General features: G+C 43.5%; 1 long non-coding RNA gene across 1 annotated transcript; it reads right to left on the reverse strand.

The window, feature by feature from the left end:
* Positions 1-409: 409 nt before the first annotated feature.
* Positions 410-1,965, reverse strand: LOC147733474 (uncharacterized). The gene is made up of 5 exons (XR_015308727.1): positions 1,915-1,965; positions 1,721-1,817; positions 1,536-1,630; positions 1,372-1,435; positions 410-679 (listed from the first exon to the last, which is right to left on the reverse strand). It is a non-coding gene; the product is annotated as an uncharacterized LOC147733474 (long non-coding RNA).
* Positions 1,966-19,185: the final 17,220 nt, after the last annotated feature.

Genomic DNA, 19,185 nt, shown 5'->3' on the forward strand with positions numbered 1-19,185 from the left:
GCGCGCATGGGGGAGATGGAGCAGAGGGTCTCAGCCACGGAGGATGGCTATCCACGTTCATTGATAAGGCGCTGAATATGGAAAAGGTCCTCTCCCTAATTCAAGCGAAGAACGAGGACTTGGAGGCGCGGTCCCGACGCAACAACATCCGCGTTACGGGGCTGCCGGAGTCCACGAATGTGGGCAAGAAGGAGACGTATATGGAGCACCTCATTGTCGACATTTTTGGAGCTGAGCAATTGTCCAATATGTTTATTGTCGAACGCGAAAATAACTAAGTAGGAGAAAACCTACTTGTAGTGCGCACTGTTCCTACTGGAAAAAACCTTTTTCCAACAGTTTAAGAGAAACAACTAGTCAAGTTATTAAAAAAAATAAGCAATATATAGTTTCTCGTTCTATTATTTAATTCATATTCATAGAACTTTTGTCCAACATGTATACATTAATACATTGTACTCATGTATATTAATGTGCATCTGTTCTAACTGTGAAACAATAAATCTATGTTACATAGGGATGAGACTTTGTACATAGCATATGTTGTCTTTACATATTTCTGGACATTTCAAAGACACTGGTCTTTGATGATACATAGATTAATGTAAGTTAATTTTCTTGAAAATCGAAGCCCAATGCATTTCGGGACCTGAAGGTACTCTTCTTCAGGGACGAAATCCTAAAACATACAAAAAAGCTAATCAGTACAAAATAGAGAGAATATTTACAACTTTATGTGAGGTATTAGAAAATGAGAGACACTGAAGGGGAAACAATAGAACATTATAGCATCAAACATTATACAATAGAATGGAGTTAAACTTTCATATGTTATCTGACAGACTTAACCTGCATAATAGCCGAATTGTACCTCCTGGATGGCCATATGTTAGCCGAATTGTACCTCCTGGATGGTATTACACTCATTATACTAATGGTCCATACAAGTGAAAGAACATAAACCTAATATAACGTGGAAATAATATGGCACCCAATATAAATGCAAAAAAATTCACATCAATCGTGCTATTGATCAAAACTCCAAGATATCATGTAGAAACAACATTGTAACATGCTAATGTAATGAATTATGGAGTTGAACCCTAAAAAATATAAACCATTAAGTGTTCATCATTATAAATACACAGAAAACAAAATTGCATACAAATTCATCTGATATTGTAATAATGACCACAATTTCATTGCACATCTATTGACTAAATAAGTGCTGTTTTTGGGTGCAATACTACTGCTGGATTTACCAATCTCCCGATGACAAGGCCTGTAGGTGAGTTAGAAACAGGACATTTCATTTAAACATCGCACTGTTAACATAGCTAACAAGAATCCTAAGAAGGGATTAATATTTACCTGTGAAAAACGAGAATACGTAGTGACGACGCTCTCAGAGCACAATGAGACTGGCAATACGCAACTGTGTACACAGAAACGAAAATAATAAATTTAGGGATGGTATATAAACTATAGTGCTTTAAAAACCTTGTAGTCCCGAGGAAATACCTTAAAGCGCATACCTAGGACTTGAATGCTATCCCACAAGTAGCGAGAACGGTTACGACGGGTACGGTTGAAGATAAGTTCATAGGAAGATACTAAACGGTGATGGTCACTAAAAAACAAAAAGAGGGTATCACTGTTAAGCAACACTCACTATAGACTAAAAAAGTCTAATGCGGGCTATTATCACTGCATAAATTACCTCCGTGACTTCGTTTTAGATGTAGAGACATAACGTGGTCTGAGCAGATGCTCACTGGATGGGTTGCGACTGCGGGATCAAGTTGAAACGGGAACCACTAAACCAACGTTAAAGAACAACTATTATAATAGGGCTCCTGATGAAGTAGGTTTAAGAAAATCTAGTGCAGTAAGCAGTACTGTTGGCTCATTTACCTTAACTGCTGATAAACGCTCTTCTTCGATCTCGTGAACTCCGACTGAAACTCTCGGGTAAACGTGGAAGGTTACCACACAGCTATTTAAAGAGTTCCAATGCTCGAAAAAACTGCAGGTAATGGTGGGAGTTGTAGTCCCATCATATCGAACTTATGAAGTAGAACTAGTGAGTAGTAATCAGGTAATAGCGCCAGATGTAAAAAATATATACTGGTGAAAAAATTAAAGTCATCTAGTTGCCCGAAGCACCACTAATGCCCCACTGTAACTCTGGAAGATATCTGGACATACGCATGTGTGGGTGAGAGAAGATCGGTAATAAATATAATACATGTGCGAGAATAATGCAGTAAAATGGGTAAACCATAATAGTTGAATACATGAACGGGAGAGGTAGAGTGGTGGAGAGGATAAAATGTAACGTTATTTCACAAAAATTCGACGTGAAAAATCACTTGTGCGGATATACGGTACTAACAAATCTGTTACTGATAAACATATGTTTACCCATCAATCGCCACTTGTACACATGTAGTTATAGCTTAACCAGCTGCATTATGGTGAGTGGATGATATGGATGCTTACGATCATAAAGAAACACTTTAGCATAATGTTTCTAACTGTTGCGCATCTTGGCCTGGAAGGTAACATCCCAAAAACATTGTTCCATGTTACTACTGTCTGTTTATAGATGTGCACAGGGAAATGTACATACATATAGGCTAAATTTCACAAAGTGGCGTTTCAGAAAGTCATCATACGGACTGTACCGACAACAAAATATACATAGACATCCTAAGAAACTAGTACAATAATATACTATAAATCTGAGCAACAGAGTAATATGAGGAACATATAGTGGACAGGGCCTGCCCATGAGTCATGTAGGGGACTGTTTACTTGCTTATGGACTATGAGTGCTAAGATGATGCGAAGGTCATGATTATATTAGAAGTGTTTTATAGAAAAGCTAAAGGACCATGATGCTGGAGAAAATACTACTATGGTTCAAAGAAAACATCCTAGATCCACTCGATCATTAAGGCCATTTGGAATACCAGTACATAACGGGTCAATCCAATAAATTTCACGCTGTAATAATCTCGCAGAGTTATCTTGGCCCTCCGTTTTCTGTACCACCTCAATTATCTGTGCACGTACTTGTGCTATGTTATGGTGACTTTCATCCCAGTGAATGGCTATGGGGGTACTTTTGTTGGTGGCCCGAATGTTGCTCTTGTGCTCTGTGAGCCTTATTTTGAGTTTCCGTTCAGTTTTACCCACGTATAATTTACCGCACGGGCATTTAAGACAGTAGACTAAATTGGTGCTGTTGCAGTCTGATGTATGCTTGAGTTTGATATTCTTGCCTGTCATTGGATGAGTTAAAGTATTACCAGTGATGACATTATTGCAGTGTATGCAATTCTGACATTTCATAGTTCCCTTGTAATCAGATTGTGTTTGAGGATTCCTAGGTGACCGAACTATATCCATCAAGTTACGACCTCTTGTGTAGGCAAATATGGGTTTTTCAAGGGAAATTCCTTTGAATTCTCTTGCATTTTGTAATAGTTCCCATCTTTTGAGTATAATTTGTTTGATTTGGTTGGCTGATGTGGAAAATTTTGACACAAATGTGAATTCACTTGTTGGAGCTTTGGTGACTGAGGTCAACAATGATTGGCAGTCAATAATGGTTATTCTGTAAATACATTGGTCTAGAATTTCAGCTGGATACCCTCGTTGTTCAAATCTGTTACGGTGAATTTTTATTTGCTTGTCAAAAATGTCCTGAGTGCCACAGATTCTTTTTAGTCTCAAGAAGTGAGAATATGGTAAGTTTGTAATAAGGCTTTTCGGATGAAAACTTGTGTACATCAGAGTGTTGTTTCTATCCGTTGGTTTGGTGTAAACGTCTGTCATCAATTTTTTGTGAATCACATCCTTGGAGACAAGTACATCCAGAAAATGAACTGAGTTGAGACTTATATTGTGGGTGAACTGAATTCTCAGATTTTTTTTGTTCAAGTCAGCAATCAGACCGTCAAGTTCTGGTTGAGTTTTAGACCATATCAAAAAAATATCTTCAATGTAGCGACCATACATGACTATGCCTTGATTCCATTGATGATTTGTCAGGATGTGTTCATGCTCAAAAAGCGACATGAAAATGTTAGCATAAGCTGGTGCCCCTGAAAATCCCATGCTAGTACCGGTTAACTGCCCCAAAAAATTATCTTGCCACTGGAAGTAACTATTATTTAGACAGAAATGTAGCAGTTTGAGAATGAATAAACTTTTGTCTTGACATAACTTCGACTGTAGCAGTGCCCACTCTACTGCTTCCATACTCTGTTGGTGATTGATAGACGTGTATAGTGCAGTAACATCAATCGTGCACAGTATCCAATCTTCCTTGAAATATTCCTGAATTGCCTGCAGTTTGGACAAAAAAATGGGTAGTGTCCTTAATGTAGGTGCACCACGATTGAACAAAATCCTGTAGAAAATGGTCTAGGTATTTTCCAATGGGGTCAAAAATAGAACTACAACCTGAAACAATAGGTCGGAATGGGGGGTCTGTGGGGTGTTTGTGGATTTTGGGTGTCATGTAGAGTGACGGTCTTCTAGGATTATGTGTCGTGAGAAACATTTTTTGGGGTTCAGAAATGATCCCTTCTGTGCCATCTTCTTGTAACAATTCAGATAACATCCTCTGTAAGAGATTGGTGGGATCATTTTCAAGTTGTAGGTACGTCTGTCGGTCTTGAACATGTTCACAAACTTTCTTGTTATAGTATTCTGTGTCCATAATAACAAGGGCACCGCCCTTGTCCGCCGGTTTCAGAGTAAGTTTAGAATTGTGAATGATCGATTGTACTGTATGGTAATCATGCACTGTGAAGTTTTTCCTTTTCATGGATGTGTATCTGATCCTGGATAGGTCTCTATTGTCGAACGCGCTCATCGATCTTTGGCTGCCCGTCCTGTGCCCAGGGCCCCTCCTCGACCCATAATACCCAGGATCTTAAACTATAGGGACAGGGACGCCATTTTGCGCATGGCAAGGGACAAAGGGACAATTGAACATCAGGGAAACAAGCTTGAGTTTTTTCCGGATTTTACTGTCGCAGTTCAGGCCGCGCGTAGGGAGTTTGGCACTGTGAAGCAATTTCTGTGTAAGGAAGAAGTCCCATATGCCATGTTCTATCCGGCCCGTCTCCGCATTGGTGCTGTGGCGGATAACAAGATATTTTACTCCCAAAGGCCGCAATGTATTATGCAAAGATATTGAAACGCAGGAAGCGGGACTCTGCTGGGGCGCACGAGGAGGAGGTGATGGGGGACGAGGAGAACTAAGGGCGCCGCTCAGAAAGTGCTGGGACTTCTTCTTGGAGAATTGTTGCTTAAAATGCCCCACTGTGTGCCTTCCCTAGGACCTGACTTTGTGGTTGGGGGTGGGGTGGAACGTTTCTGATCCCCGTTGCCTTATTAGTTGCTAAGTGGCTTGCATATATCGTGTTTTTGTTGTTGTTTTTTTCTCTCTGCTGCTTGCTATATCTGCTGTCTAGGAAAGGTATTAGCTTGCTCTAGTTTAATTCCTGCTGTCCCCTATCAGGGTGGTTAAGATCTGCAAACGTATCTTACTTGGTTTATATAGGCTGTCATGCTTCGCCAATATACATATGGCTTATCTTTCACTGGGATGTTGTAATATTGTTTGCTTGGTCAACTCCTGTTTTGCGGGAGGATGACGCATCTGCGCCCCTTCATATGGGTGTACCTCAGAACTTGTACCTTGTTGTAGAGGGGGGGTTTCGGTTGGTTTTTGGGATGGCATTGGCATGTTTGGGGTGCTGAAGTGGGGCTGGTGGGATTGTTTTTTTTTCTACAGTGATAATGTGTCGCGGTTTGCGGTCCTATTGTTTTCAATGTGTTGATTACTGCATGATTTTCCTGCAACCAGCTAATGGGTAGCTCTATCACGTTTGCCACATGAAACGTCTGGGGTTTGAATTCGCCATGGAAGATCAGGATGGTGTTTGCATGCTTGGATCGAATTGGTGTGGATGTTGTTTTCCTCCAGGAAACACATTTGACTGCTGCTTCTGTGTGCAATGTTGGGGCCCGATGGGCGTGTGTGCGTGCAGCCTCCTCATATTCCTCATATGCCAAAGGGGTACTCACGTTGGTGAAGAAAGGGGTGCCATTTACCGAAATTAAAACTGACGTGGATGATAGTGGTCGTTTTGTGTTGTTGCATGGTTGGCTGGGGGCAGAGAGTGTGCTATTAGGGAACATTTATGGGCCAAATGTGGACGACCCAACTTTTTTCTCGGAGGTGTGGCGTAGGATCCTGTTGTCCCCCCCCCCCCCTGCCGAAATCATTTGGGGCGGGGATTTCTTTTTTTTTTTATTATTTTTTTATTGAGCAACATTCAGTCAAAGGATACAGCAATACATATTCATCAAATGTATAAAAAGTACTTCAAACATATTAAGACATCAAAAAGAATAAACAAGTATATTAATAACTATATCACCCAATAATAAAATATAATAGCATAGCAAGAGAGAGAAAACAGAATTAAATATATCCTATATCGTATATTTCAGTAAATTAGACAGTGTAATCCGATCAGGTCAAAACGAGACAATAAGAGCAGGAGGCCTCACATTAGAATACCAGTTAGAAATTGGGGCCCAGATCTGGGTTCCAAGAAGTCTAGCTTTTTTACCTCTAGTGCCATAAATTGAGATCTCCTGTTTATAAGTTGCCAGAAATCGACTAAGCCACATCTGAAATGTAGGTGGCTCTAGGTCCTTCCAACGGGCAGCAAGAATAATACGGAAAATGGCAGTAGCTAAAAAACATGGACCTTTGCTCCTCAATAGTATGACCGAGAGAATCATCATGGCCTATCACATAGAGGGTTACTGAATCTCGTATATTCCGTCCAAAAACCTGGGCCCAGAATCTCATAATCATTTCTTTTAATAGATCTAGTTTGGGGCATTCGGCGAACATATGAATTAATTTCGCTTGAGGTTGTCTACATCTTGGGCAGTTGTCATCAGCCCGTAAACCCCAGGAAAACAATGTTGCCGGTGTATAGTAAAGATTGTATATAACTCTATAGTATTGAGCTTTAAGATTGGAGGCAATGAATAGTTTTGATGAAAGGGCCAAAGAGAAATCAATATCTATATTTGGATTACCCAGCCTTAGAGCCCAAGCTTGTTCAACCCGCTCTAAATCATCCTTAGTATTTTCAATCAATAACCGATATAGGCTACCTATATTAGTAGATCGTTTTCCAATGACTGAGAAAAGATGAATATTATCTAATTCTATTCTGGGAACACAATTGCGAATACTCGTAAGCACCTGTAAGTATTTAAGAAAATCGGTAGCAAGAATAGTATATTTCTGCTGAAGCCAATCAAAGGTGGTAGTATTTTCTTGGCAAAAAAAGTCTGCCACTGTCTTAATGCCTACATTTTCCTACCTCCGAGAGGTACTATCATTAAGGCAGGCCGGTAGGATCGAACTACTCCACAAGGGGGTGTATTTTGTATATTTTGGAATATCTAGTTGTTTAGATACAGATTTCCAAACCTTCCACGCATCAGTAACTACCTTTAACTTAATTTTTTTTAAGTACGATGGTTCAACCTGCCTTAAAAATAGCCCTTGGCATTTGGCCCCCAGACTCAGCTCATAAATGGAAGGGATATAAAATGCTCTAGTAGTTGGAGTGGATATTTTACAATTTAACAGAGGACCCATGTGTTGAATGAGTGTTGCCCATAGATATAAAGTTAGGCTAGGGATAGCTAACCCCCCCTATCTAGAGGTAAAGTTAGGAGTGGTAAGGCTCTTCTAACCTTCCCAAAACTCCAGATGAACTTAGACATGGAGGAGTCAAGAATCTTAATAAAGCTACCTCCAGCCAATAGCGGAATTGTTCGAAACAAGTATAGTATTCTTGGAAAGATATTCATTTTTAAATAGTTGGCCCTTCCAATTATAGACAGATGTAAGTTATCCACTCTCCTAAGATCTTCTTTTATTTTGTTAATCAATGGAGTGTAGTTAAGATGGTTGATTTAGTTCACATCAGTGGATATACATACACCTAAGTATGTTGCCTGTTTCACATTATAGGGGCTCTCAAATGTCGTATTATTTGTACACAGGACCATTGTTTTATCCCTGTTGAGGGAATAGCCTGAGTAAGTGCCAAAAGTGTGAGTGATTAGTTCAATTTCATTGATTGCTTCAGTTGGATTTGTTGTTAAAACGGCCACGTCATCGGCAAAGGCCAAAATTTTCATCGAGAACAAGCCCACCGTGACAGGTTGAATAACGGGTGAAGAAAGTAATTTTAAAATTAGGGGATTGAAATAAAGGGCAAATAATATTGGGGAGCAGGGACAACCCTGCCTTGTGCCTCTTTGTATCTCAATAAACTCCAACTCAGAACCACAGATGGAAAGTTTTGCCTTTGGACCTACATACAAGGCCTTTATGGCTTTGATGAACTTATACCCAAAATTATTAAGTTCCAAGATGTTCCACAAAAATAGCCAAGAGACACGGTCGAATGCCTTCTCGGCGTCGAGAAGGATCATCGACATCTTGCCCCCCGTGGCACCCATGATGTCAAAGAGGGTAATGGCTCTACGGGTATAATCTGTGGTGCCCTTTCCCGGAATAAAGCAATGCTGTCACGGGGAGACAAGACGCTCGACAACCCGACTGAGCCGATTAGCTAAGACCTTGGCGTATAGTTTTGAGTCGGAGTTTATAAGAGATATGGGCCTATATGAAGATTGAAGCTGGGGCGGTTTACCTTTTTTAGAAAAAATCGCTATTTTGGTATATTTCCAGGACTCAGGCGGTATTGCATGAGATTGGATCCCTAGAAACAGATCCAATAAATAAGGAAGTATTTGTTCACCCAGTACCTTGTATAGGTCCAAGGGGATTTTATCAGGACCTGCAGCTTTACCGTTTGGGAGCTCAGCCAATGCAAGCTCCAGCTCCGTAATTGAGATTTCCCTTTCAAGTTCTTCTTTGACTGATTCCTCAATCAATAAATTGGGGTCTATCTCTGACATCCAGTTATTAAGGAAGGTTTTTAAATCTCTACAGGAATATAAATCTTCACTTTGATATAACTTTTGATAATACTTCCGGAAAGCCTCTGCTATATCCTGTGAGGACGTGTATTGCTGGCCCTCATACTCAATCAGCTTTATATTATTATAGGATTGTTTTTGGCGTGTACGGAGGGCTAACTGCCTACCTACATTTTCTCCGGATTCATATAAACTGCTTTTGTTTGCTTGATACGTTTCTGCGGCTTTCTGGATTAAAGAGCTATTGATTTCAGTCTTCAAGACTAATATTTTATGAAGAGTGTCAAAAGCTAAATCTCCTTGGTGCATCTGGGTGGCATGATAAGCCTAAAGATTAGATAATTTCCGCTAGAGCTCAAGGTTGTTGTTATCCTCTATCATTTTACTTTTGGCAACAAATGATATAGTTTCACCCCTTAATGCTGCTTTGAAACAGTCCCAGACAATCAATCTGGGTGCGCTATATTGATTGCAGTCAAAGAACCCCTGGGACCAAGATGTTATATGGGTTATATATTCCAAGTTGACAAGTAGCTTTTTGTCAAAGGACCATTTTGGCTTAGGTCTAATAAAACTGGGTAAATCAAAAATAAGAGTAAGTGCGTTATGATCAGAAATTGTTTTTGGAGACTTGATTATATCCAATAAATCCAAGTCCGCCAAAGAAGTCATAATTCGAACATATTTGTTATGCGGATATGAAAAAAAAGTAAAACCAGAATCGTGGTGTTTCCTCAAGTCCCAAACATCTAGCAAATTGTGGCTATCCATCAATTGGCGTATAGCCCTATATACCTTAGGCTTACGTCCGTTGTATTTCTGAGGTAAACGGTTATCTACAAAGGTCCCTAAGGAAATGTTAAAATCTCCCCATAGAATGAGAGGACCAGGCCAGGAGGCTAATTCTATGTCTAGATCGCTAAACAATAAGGGATCATCTAAATTTGATCCGTATATTGTACATATAGTGGGACCTGATTCTAATTGAGTTATAGCCCATCTGCCATGTTTGTCGGCCAATTTGTGTCTAGGATCACCAAGCGCAGGTTTTGCTAAAATAGCAACCCCCCTTGTTTTAGATGTTTGAGAAGTAGCTATGATCACATTGTAACCTGGCATCTTTAATAGTTCTTTATCAGATTCTGTAATATGGGTCTCCTGTAAGCATAGAATATCAACAGGATCTTGTCGCAGTAGTTGATATAGTTGCGCCCTTTTATTTCTATCGTTAAGACCTGCGATATTCCAGCTGCAGAGTTTTACTCTTCCCATTTAGGATGGTAGATCCCAGACCTAGTCATTACAACACAGTAAAACATGTAAGCACATATATTAAGCCGCTGGTTCATAATCTGATTTTTCCTTTTTACTATCATTTGATCCCATACACAAAAAATAAATGCATTGACGTTGTCTTATATGATTGAAGTTGCTCATTTTTATAATTTTTCACCTCCCCCTATCCTCCACCCCCCTCCCCCCACACACCAACCACTGAGGTATTTAGACTCTAAAAGAGTCTGTGGTGATGGTGAGACGTTCCCTGACCAGCACCACTAATGTTAAACTTGTGTGTTCAAAACCGATAGAAATGAGAAAGTGCAAAAATAGTGACTCAGAAAAATAGAGAGAAATACAGACCAAAAAAGTTGAATAAGAAAGTGAGATGATTATTTTAACATCTATAATCCTAATGACATAATTCACAAAATTATATCTGCATATATAACTGACATATGCCAGATAACTAACTACTTCCCTGTGAAATCTCTATCGCTGCTCAGTCTCAGACTACTCTACACATTCAGTTACTCTACTGTTACAAAAAAGTGTCAAAACTCAGGTCAGACTATCTAAGAATTCTTTAGCTTTTATGTCTGAGGTGAAAAATTTAACCTGCCCATTATAAATAACCTTCAGCTTAGCAGGGTTGTTAAGATACACCAGAGCCTTTTTGTCCAGAAAGGGTTTGATCAACTGGCGAAGGCGCCATCTTCTCTCCACAGTAGTGTGGCAAAAGTCAGGCCTAACAAAGTAAGAGATAGAGTTTCTGGTGCGCCGAGCTTCGGGCTTTGCTTTGTCAGCAATGGCCTGGCGGAGAAGAAAGTTTCCGAGATATACCAACACTGCACGGGGATATCTCCCCTGCGGTGAAGAGGCCTTCAAGGTAGATGGAACTCTATGGACTCGTTGCACTTCTGTGTCCCAATTCCAAGAGGCAAGCTCCGGAAGTGTATCTTTAAATAACTGGATAATGAAAGTACGTATATCCTCGCCCTCGCTTTTTTCAGGAATTCCAAGGACGCGAAGATTATTGCGTCGAAGAAGATTTTCAATGTCCTCCAACTTCCATCTAACATCCTTTAGTTCCTCCTCGTGGGATACCACTCGTTCCTGAGTAACTGTGGCTTCTGCTTCCTTGCTTACTATGCGGTCTTCCATCTCCGTCATCCTTACATTAGAAGCTGCAACAGATTTTGAAAGTTTTCGGACTACGCCCTGTACCTTATGTAACGCTAGTTGTGCCCTTCGACCATCCCTTGAGGTCTGTTCCCGATGGGAGTCGATCGCTTGGAGAACTGTATCCATTACAGTAGTCAGTGTAGCACTTTGTTGATCTAAAGAGACGGATGACTCAGGCTGAGATATGGAGGCATGCTCCTGAGAATTAGGGGCTGGTGCAAATGCTGGAGAATAATCCCACAATAGTCCTGATGCACCATGGTGGGTCCTTTTCTTCCTCCGTACAGTTCTCCTACCTCCCCTAGATTCATCCCGGGCTGGGTCATGGTCACTCTCCGTTGCACTAGTATCAGAGCCAGAACCAGTATCGACCTCTGATTCCAAGTCTGATTCATGTGAGCATCTGAGATCATCAAGTCCCTCAGATATTGAATAAAAATCAGACGGATCTCTATCTGTATCCAGCGAGTCAGAAATAGTACAGTCCTTGCGTGCCTTAGATATCTTCCCCCTAGGTTCTGTACTTTCTGTGTTTTGCACCATAGATTGAGTTATGGTTTCAACGTTAGTTTCAGTTTCAAGTTCGGGCTCAGGCTCATTAATCATTGTCAGAGTATTTATTGGAGGTGGTAATAAATTGGGGTCTTCCAAAACCGAGCTCTGAACAGGTATAGAAATAGAAACAATAGCCACAGGGGTAGAGATAGGAGCAGAGAGAGCACAAGGTGATGTCTGTAAATCAGTACCTTCACGGGTCACAGGCAGCTGTTTCTCAGTAATCTGCGGGTGATTAGTCATGTTTATTACTGAGATGATCGAATCTCCATTTGCAGACACAGCGTCAGGCTTCCCAGACATTCCCCCTTCTCGATCAGGCATGAGAGCACTACCTCCTGGCAGCACTCTCCCCGTCTTACCTACACTCTCCAGTCCGGGGGGGGAGGGACCCGCCATCATGGATCGAACAACCGTAGTCGGCGCTGTAATCGTTGACAGGTGAGGGGGGAGAGAAGCGGGCGTCTTCCTAAGGAGTTCAACCACCGAGGGGCCCGGTCCGGGTGTGGATGGCAGTTGCTTCGAGGATTTAGATTGCTTCCCCGGAGCTGGAGCTTGAGCGATGTCAGTGCCAAGGGTCTCCTCAGAGCTTAGCGCTCCAGCTCGTTTCAGCGCCAGCTCTCGATCACGGAGAGCCTGCTTCGCCGCTCGGTTTTAGAAGCAGCAGAGGCAGCCCGAGCAGGAGCGTTCTTTGGGGCCAGTCCGTTTGTGCTCGCTTGATAGGCAAAATCAGCAAAATCAGCCCCGGGACAGCAGGCAGAGTCAATCACGGCCACGGGACCAGCCAGCGAGCCGCCCACACTGCGGCGATCAGCGGCGTCCCTAGCAAGTCGGGTGCGTCCAGCAAGTTTTAGCACAGAGAAGCCAATTAGCGAGGACAGAAAGGACAGGCGAGATCGCCGTACCAAGACCGCCGCTATATCCACCGAATCCTTAGCACGGAGCCCCTCCATCCGGTTCAGAGCCGTCGGAAGCAATCCGAGAATAAGTTTTGGGCGTTACGTTGTTACATTATTGCATTACTTTGTAACAGGCTTGTATCAGGCTTTATTATTCATTCTGCTGAGCCCGTATTAAGTTTGGCTACGTCGTCTGATGTTTTCCTCCGAGCTTCGTAACCGGCACCTCTCAAATCATTGCCAAGGGGTACTGGTCAGCGGAGCTTCTCGCAGCGGTCTAGCGCACCGACGCCATCTTGCCTCCCTACAGAAAAGCAGGGATTTCAATGTATATTTGGATGTTTCCCGGGACCCTGGGGAGGTCAGACAGAGGAGGGCATTGGTTGTGCTGTGGGGACTTATGGATGCTGGACATGTACATGATATTTGGCGCATGAAGCATCCAGCGGCTTGTGAAAGTACGTTTGTGTCTTCTGGGCATGGTTTATGGTCACAAATTGACTATTGCCTAATATCTGGAGAAGTGGTACTTTGGGTTAAGAGTGTTTCGCATGCTGCCAGGGCACTTTCAGACCACTCCCCTGTGCTTATGGAGCTGGCATTACCGGAGTATAGGGCGACACAGTTTGCTTGGAGGCTCCAACCATCGGAGCTTAAAGACCTGGTATTCAGACACACTATAGAGGACACGATAGAGAACTATTTTAAGGAAAACAAGGGCATGGTGGACAGAGCAGGGGTCCTCTGGGAGGCCTTTAAGGTCACTATCAGGGGAGCCTGTATAGGTGTGCAGGCTGGTGTATTGTGAGATATTCGTCGCCGGATTCGGCGGCTGGCTACAGACATTCAGGCCCTAGAACGCTCCTTTGATGTAGCCCCAACCGCTGACAAACTTGCGCAGATACGTGACCTTGTCTCTGAACATAACAACACTGTAGACCAGGAGCTGCGACATTGCTCTCGCGGCATACTGCTCGGTATTATGGGGAGGGCGGGCGGCTTGGCCGCTCTCTCGCCCAAAAACTGCGGGAGCCCCGTAGCCAGGAGCCCATAAATGAGTTTATTGACAACACTGGTAAGGCCTACCATTCGACAGAAGAGCTTTGTCATGTCGTTTTGAAATTTTATAAAGATCTGTATGTGGCTAGTGAATCCCCTCCTGCAGGAGACACGCATGATTATCTAGTTGACATGGCATTAGGCTGGTTATCTAAAGCACATTGTGAGTACCTGGGTCAACCGTGTGGTGAGGAGGATGTGCGGGATGCTATAATGGCACTCCCCATGTGTAAAGCCGCTGGACCTGATGGTCTGCCCAGTGAATTTTATAAGGCATTTGCGACAGCCCTTGCTCCGCGGTTATTGGAAATGTATGCAGAGGCCTATGAAGCCGGGACCCTGCCATTGTCGCTCAGGAAGGCCTTGTTAGTCACACTGCTAAAGCCGGACAAGCCTCCGAATCACTGCGGGTCGTATAGACCACTCTCTATCATAAATATTAATACCAAAATATTGGCCAAAATGATAGCCACTAGACTCCAGTCTCTTGTACCTCTGCTGGTCTTACCGGACCAGTCCGGTTTTGTGATGGAAAGATCCACTGCGCATAATCTCCGCACTTTATTTTCCACGCTACACTATTTCGAACCCGACTTCCAAGCCGTGGCTGTGTTATTGGACGCAGCAAAGGCGTTTGATTCTGTGCACTGGTCCTATATGTTTACAGTCCTAAGCAGGATGGGATTCCCCCCATTCTTTGTACAGTGGATCTGAGTTCTTTATAGCGAACCTGTTGCTTGGGTCCGGGTGAACGGTAGGGTCTCGTCCATGTTTCCTATAGGACGTGGCACGAGGCAGGGGTGCCCCCTGTCACCCATCCTTTTCTCTTTGGCGATAGAGCCTCTAGCCTGCAAGCTGCGCCAAAAACATGCCGCTGCGGCGATACGGTTCAGACAGCGCCCGCCAATTGTCTCGCTGTATGCGAACGATATTTTGCTCTTCATCCGGGAACCCTCAACTTATCTCTCCGCGGTATTGAGGGAGTATGTCCAATTTGAAAGATTTTCTGGTCTGGGCATCAATTGGTCCAAGTCTGTGGTGTTCCCCATAACAGAGCGCACGAAGGAGGTCGAGCTGGACTTTCCGCTATCTTGGACTTCGGAGCCTGTAAAATATCTTGGGGTGATGATCCATAGAGACCCGGCTGTTGTGGTCACTGAAAATTATGGACGAGCCATTATGCGTATTCCGGATCACGCGAACGATGGGCACGTCTCCCCTTGTCGCTGGCAGACAGGATTGCCATCGTCAAAATGGTGTTCTTGCCCAAAATGCTTTATTTCTTTATTAATATTCCAATTAAACTGAATGTGGAGCTATTCCAAGCATTGCAGTCGGTCCTGCTTACATTTGTTTGGGGTGGTAAGCAATCCTGTTGCCGCTGGGTCCTTCTGACTCAGCCTTTTGACTGGCGGTTTTGTATCTCCCGATCTCCGCCTGTACTACATCGGTGGACAGGCGCACTTTGCGCATTACTGGTACTTCACTTTGCGTTTTCAGCCGCATGTAGCCATTGAAATGGACGCGGTCCTTCCAACTCCAGTGCAGGCTATGGTTCTCTCGGGTGGTTCGGGCGGACCCCGACACGAAATTAACCCGCCTCTGTGTACGTCCAGGGCGTGGAGGGAGCTGCCCGTCAGAGCCCAGCTCTCATATTTATATACCCCACTGTTGCCGATAGCGTCCCACCCTGGGATATCGGCTGCTCGGGAACCCGCTGCGTTGAAGGAACTAGTTGCTGTGGGGGTGGTCCGGATGGGCGATTTATATAAGGAGTGTCGCTTTCAAACCCTTGCAGAAGCCCAAAACGGGATCAATCGCTCCTTTCTGTTTCCGTTCATGTATGTTAGAGTCTGGCAGGCTGTTCGGGATGCGTACCCAGACTTTCCTAGGGAGCCCACGACTCTTTGTGCAGTGCAGGCAATGTTGACAGCGGAGAACCGCAAAGGGCTTATCACTAGGCTATATTATGCTTCACAGCGGGAGCAAGAATTTGAAGACCACCAGTCACCTCAACGTTGGCAGGAGGCAATAAATAGTCCTGTTTCGATGGAGGTCTGGTCGGACTGCTGTCAGCTCATGGGTCGGCTCACGGCCAATTGCAATCTCCGGATCATTCATTTTAAATTTCTGCATCAAATATATTATTCTCCAGTGCAGCTCCATAGGTATGGCTTGAGGGAGCCTGCGAGATGTGTGCGCTGTGGTGCCGATGATGCTGACTTCTATCATGTATCCTGGCTATGTGGGAAAGTCTTTGCATTCTGGACGGAAGTGACTTGTGTATTATCGGAAGTGGTACTTGAACACGTAGCCTGTGTGCCTGAGCTATGCCTGTTGGGTTATGTGAATCGATTGAAGCCGGCCAGCAGACTTGTGGCGGTGTCTACACTGATGGCGAAGCGAGTAGTAGCAAAGAGATGGGGATCAAGGTCAGCTCCTACTATAAAAATGTGGCTCATCGACCTAGCCTATTGCAGAGATCAGTTGCAAATATACGAGGAGGAACTGCTTGCAGCATCTCGCCCTAAAGACTTTTGGAGCCCTATGACAATGTATATACTGTCACATCCTGATCTATGTGGTGTAGCGGTATCCCCATGAGTGACACCCTTACAGTGGCATACCGGATCGGGAACTATTTCACTTTATTACTCAGGTGCTAGGTTGCGGTATTTACGAGGAGATGTCACCTGTTGACTGTTGACTGCTGTGCATCATATGCGATTTCTTCTCTTGTTCTGTTTTTTCTTTCCTTTTCATGGGATCGCCTTTATGAGAGATTTTCATGTACTGTATTCGCCTGGATGGTTGTTTGGGGGAGGTGGGAGGGTTGGGAGGAGTTGGGATACTAATGTAACTGATTAAATGTGTACGGAGGCACACTATTGCTGTAACGGCAAATTCTTGAGTTATGCTTATATGCGCTACTCGTGTTGCATGCGATTACCTGATGTATGTTGCACTGTCGACCTTATGCTGAAAAGGTTTAATAAATACAATTAAAAAAAAAGTATCATAATGTTAGAGGTCCAGAAAATACGCCACTCTGATCAGAATGTATCAGTTCTCTGAGGAGAGGCACTTGTCAACTGTGTTCATAAGGATGCATTTCAACTCAAAATAAAAGATGTACATGAAGTCAGAATTAGTTAAGGCATGGACTTGGTCTCCATGCTTCAGTGAAGTAGCTGCTGCCCATTACCAGGGTTCAAGAAGAGCATGGATGAGTGTGGTGGAGGCCATCTGGCTGTGTGCATTAATGTATTACTTGACTCGCACAGGGGACGGGTGGGGTAGAGGAGATTGAACCCAATAGTATTTAAGTATCTCCTGTAGCTCCCCTTTACTTAGGGGTCTAAACCTACAAGGGGTCTTGGTCTTTAGCAAAACACCAGTGGTGTAGCAGGTCTGGGACGAGCAATCTTTTCAGAACATTCTAGTCTTTTAAATATTAAATTCAAGCTCATTAGATGCCAGTGGGGTTTGTAGGTGCTGTGATTGGAACCATCGGGTGTAGAGCTATATGTGGGGCTGGACACGTTTGTGCGTACACTGTTCCCACTGCTGAATAAATACATATTTCACAAATGCAGAGATGTCCAGAGCCTATTGCATGTCAGACACAACTCAGAACTTAGTGACAGTGCATAGCCATCAGCCTAATAGCTGGAAACCTTGAGATTTCAGTCACCCATTGGGTTGTACTTGACATGTACCTTCCTGTGCCCCAAACCTACACAGTGCAGCTACTCCACAAATTGAAAATTAAGACAGTAGAAGACAGAAGTACATTTTCTATCTAGTTGTACACAAATACGTGCTCTCAAGTTGACAGTCAACGAGCAATGCCAATGCATGTTTTTTGTAAAGCTTTGCAGAATTGACCACATTTAAGAAATGTCCAAAACAGCTGCAACACATTCTGTATTTAATGATGTGTACATTGAACGTATCTACGTTTTCAACAATGTCACAGATGATAGCAGTGACTCCTACTTGTGTTTTGAAGATCTGGTCATCTAATAGAAGTGTATTTTAGGAACCTCTGGCCGGAAACTAAAGCCTGCAGCCATAAGTTACTAAAGTGACTTGGGATGTAAAACAGGTAATAGTGAGGAATCTGTTCAGAGAAGCCCTAAACCTTATACTTGCCTCAGGCCATACTGCGTTGTTTTGAAAGCAAATAATTCATATTTGAGTTAATGTAGTTTGTCTGATAGAAAAAACAAGAGATACTTTAATGTCGGAGAAAGAGGGTTCCAGAAACTGAATTCTGAGACAAATCTAGCTTGAGTACGTTGTACTAGCTGCAAGTGGGCAACTTGCAGCGGCGGCTCCTCCATTAGGGCGGAGGAGCCCCGCCCCACTGCTTTCTCGCAGTGCGAGAAGCAGAAACATAAAATGGTATTTTAAATACCATATTAAGTTTCTGCTTCTCACGCTGCGAGAAAGCAGAAGACGGGTATGCCTGGTTGGGGGTGGGCGGTGGGGGAGGAGTGGCTTGCACCACTCTGAGTATCCTGTTTGGTCAGCCCTGGGGCGGACCAAAGCAGTTATGTACACTCTACATTTTCTCTATGTAGGCTGCATGCAGCCTACATAGCGAAAATGGCTTCCCTACAGGTGCCTGGCTGGGCGCTGTCCGCGACTTCGCACCAATCACAACCCTGCCATTGCAGCATTGTGATTGGCTTACAAGAGGTGAGGTAGCATTCCTGCTCCTGTTTCTGTCCAGAACGTGCGACCTGGCCCAGGTGCAGAGGCGGCGCGGGACTCGTTCAGGTAAGTTTTCTTTTTCTTTTAATGTTACCCCTGCTGTAACCCCCGCACAACTTACCCCCCGCGAGTATTGCGAGCCGCGACTGGGTATACTAATGGTCGTGAAAGACAAACTCCATCCTGTTTTATTTTTTTGTACTCTTGCACAGTAAACAACATCGAGCTTCTCCTTGTCAGACTACACCACATTCAATAAGTCAAAGACGCAGGCTCTGTTTGAAAGTCTAGCAGCATCTCAGTGCAGTTTTCCTTTTCTGCAGAACAAGCAACTGTGAGCACTTTCCAGATTTTAGAAGTGACTGGCTGCGGCAGTGATCAGAAAGTCTGATTCGAAAGCAGTGGGCAGTGGTCTGCTCTAATT

This window comes from Lissotriton vulgaris, chromosome 2_1 (assembly GCF_964263255.1).
Source record: "Lissotriton vulgaris chromosome 2_1, aLisVul1.2, whole genome shotgun sequence".
Taxonomy (NCBI): Eukaryota; Metazoa; Chordata; class Amphibia; order Caudata; family Salamandridae; genus Lissotriton; species Lissotriton vulgaris.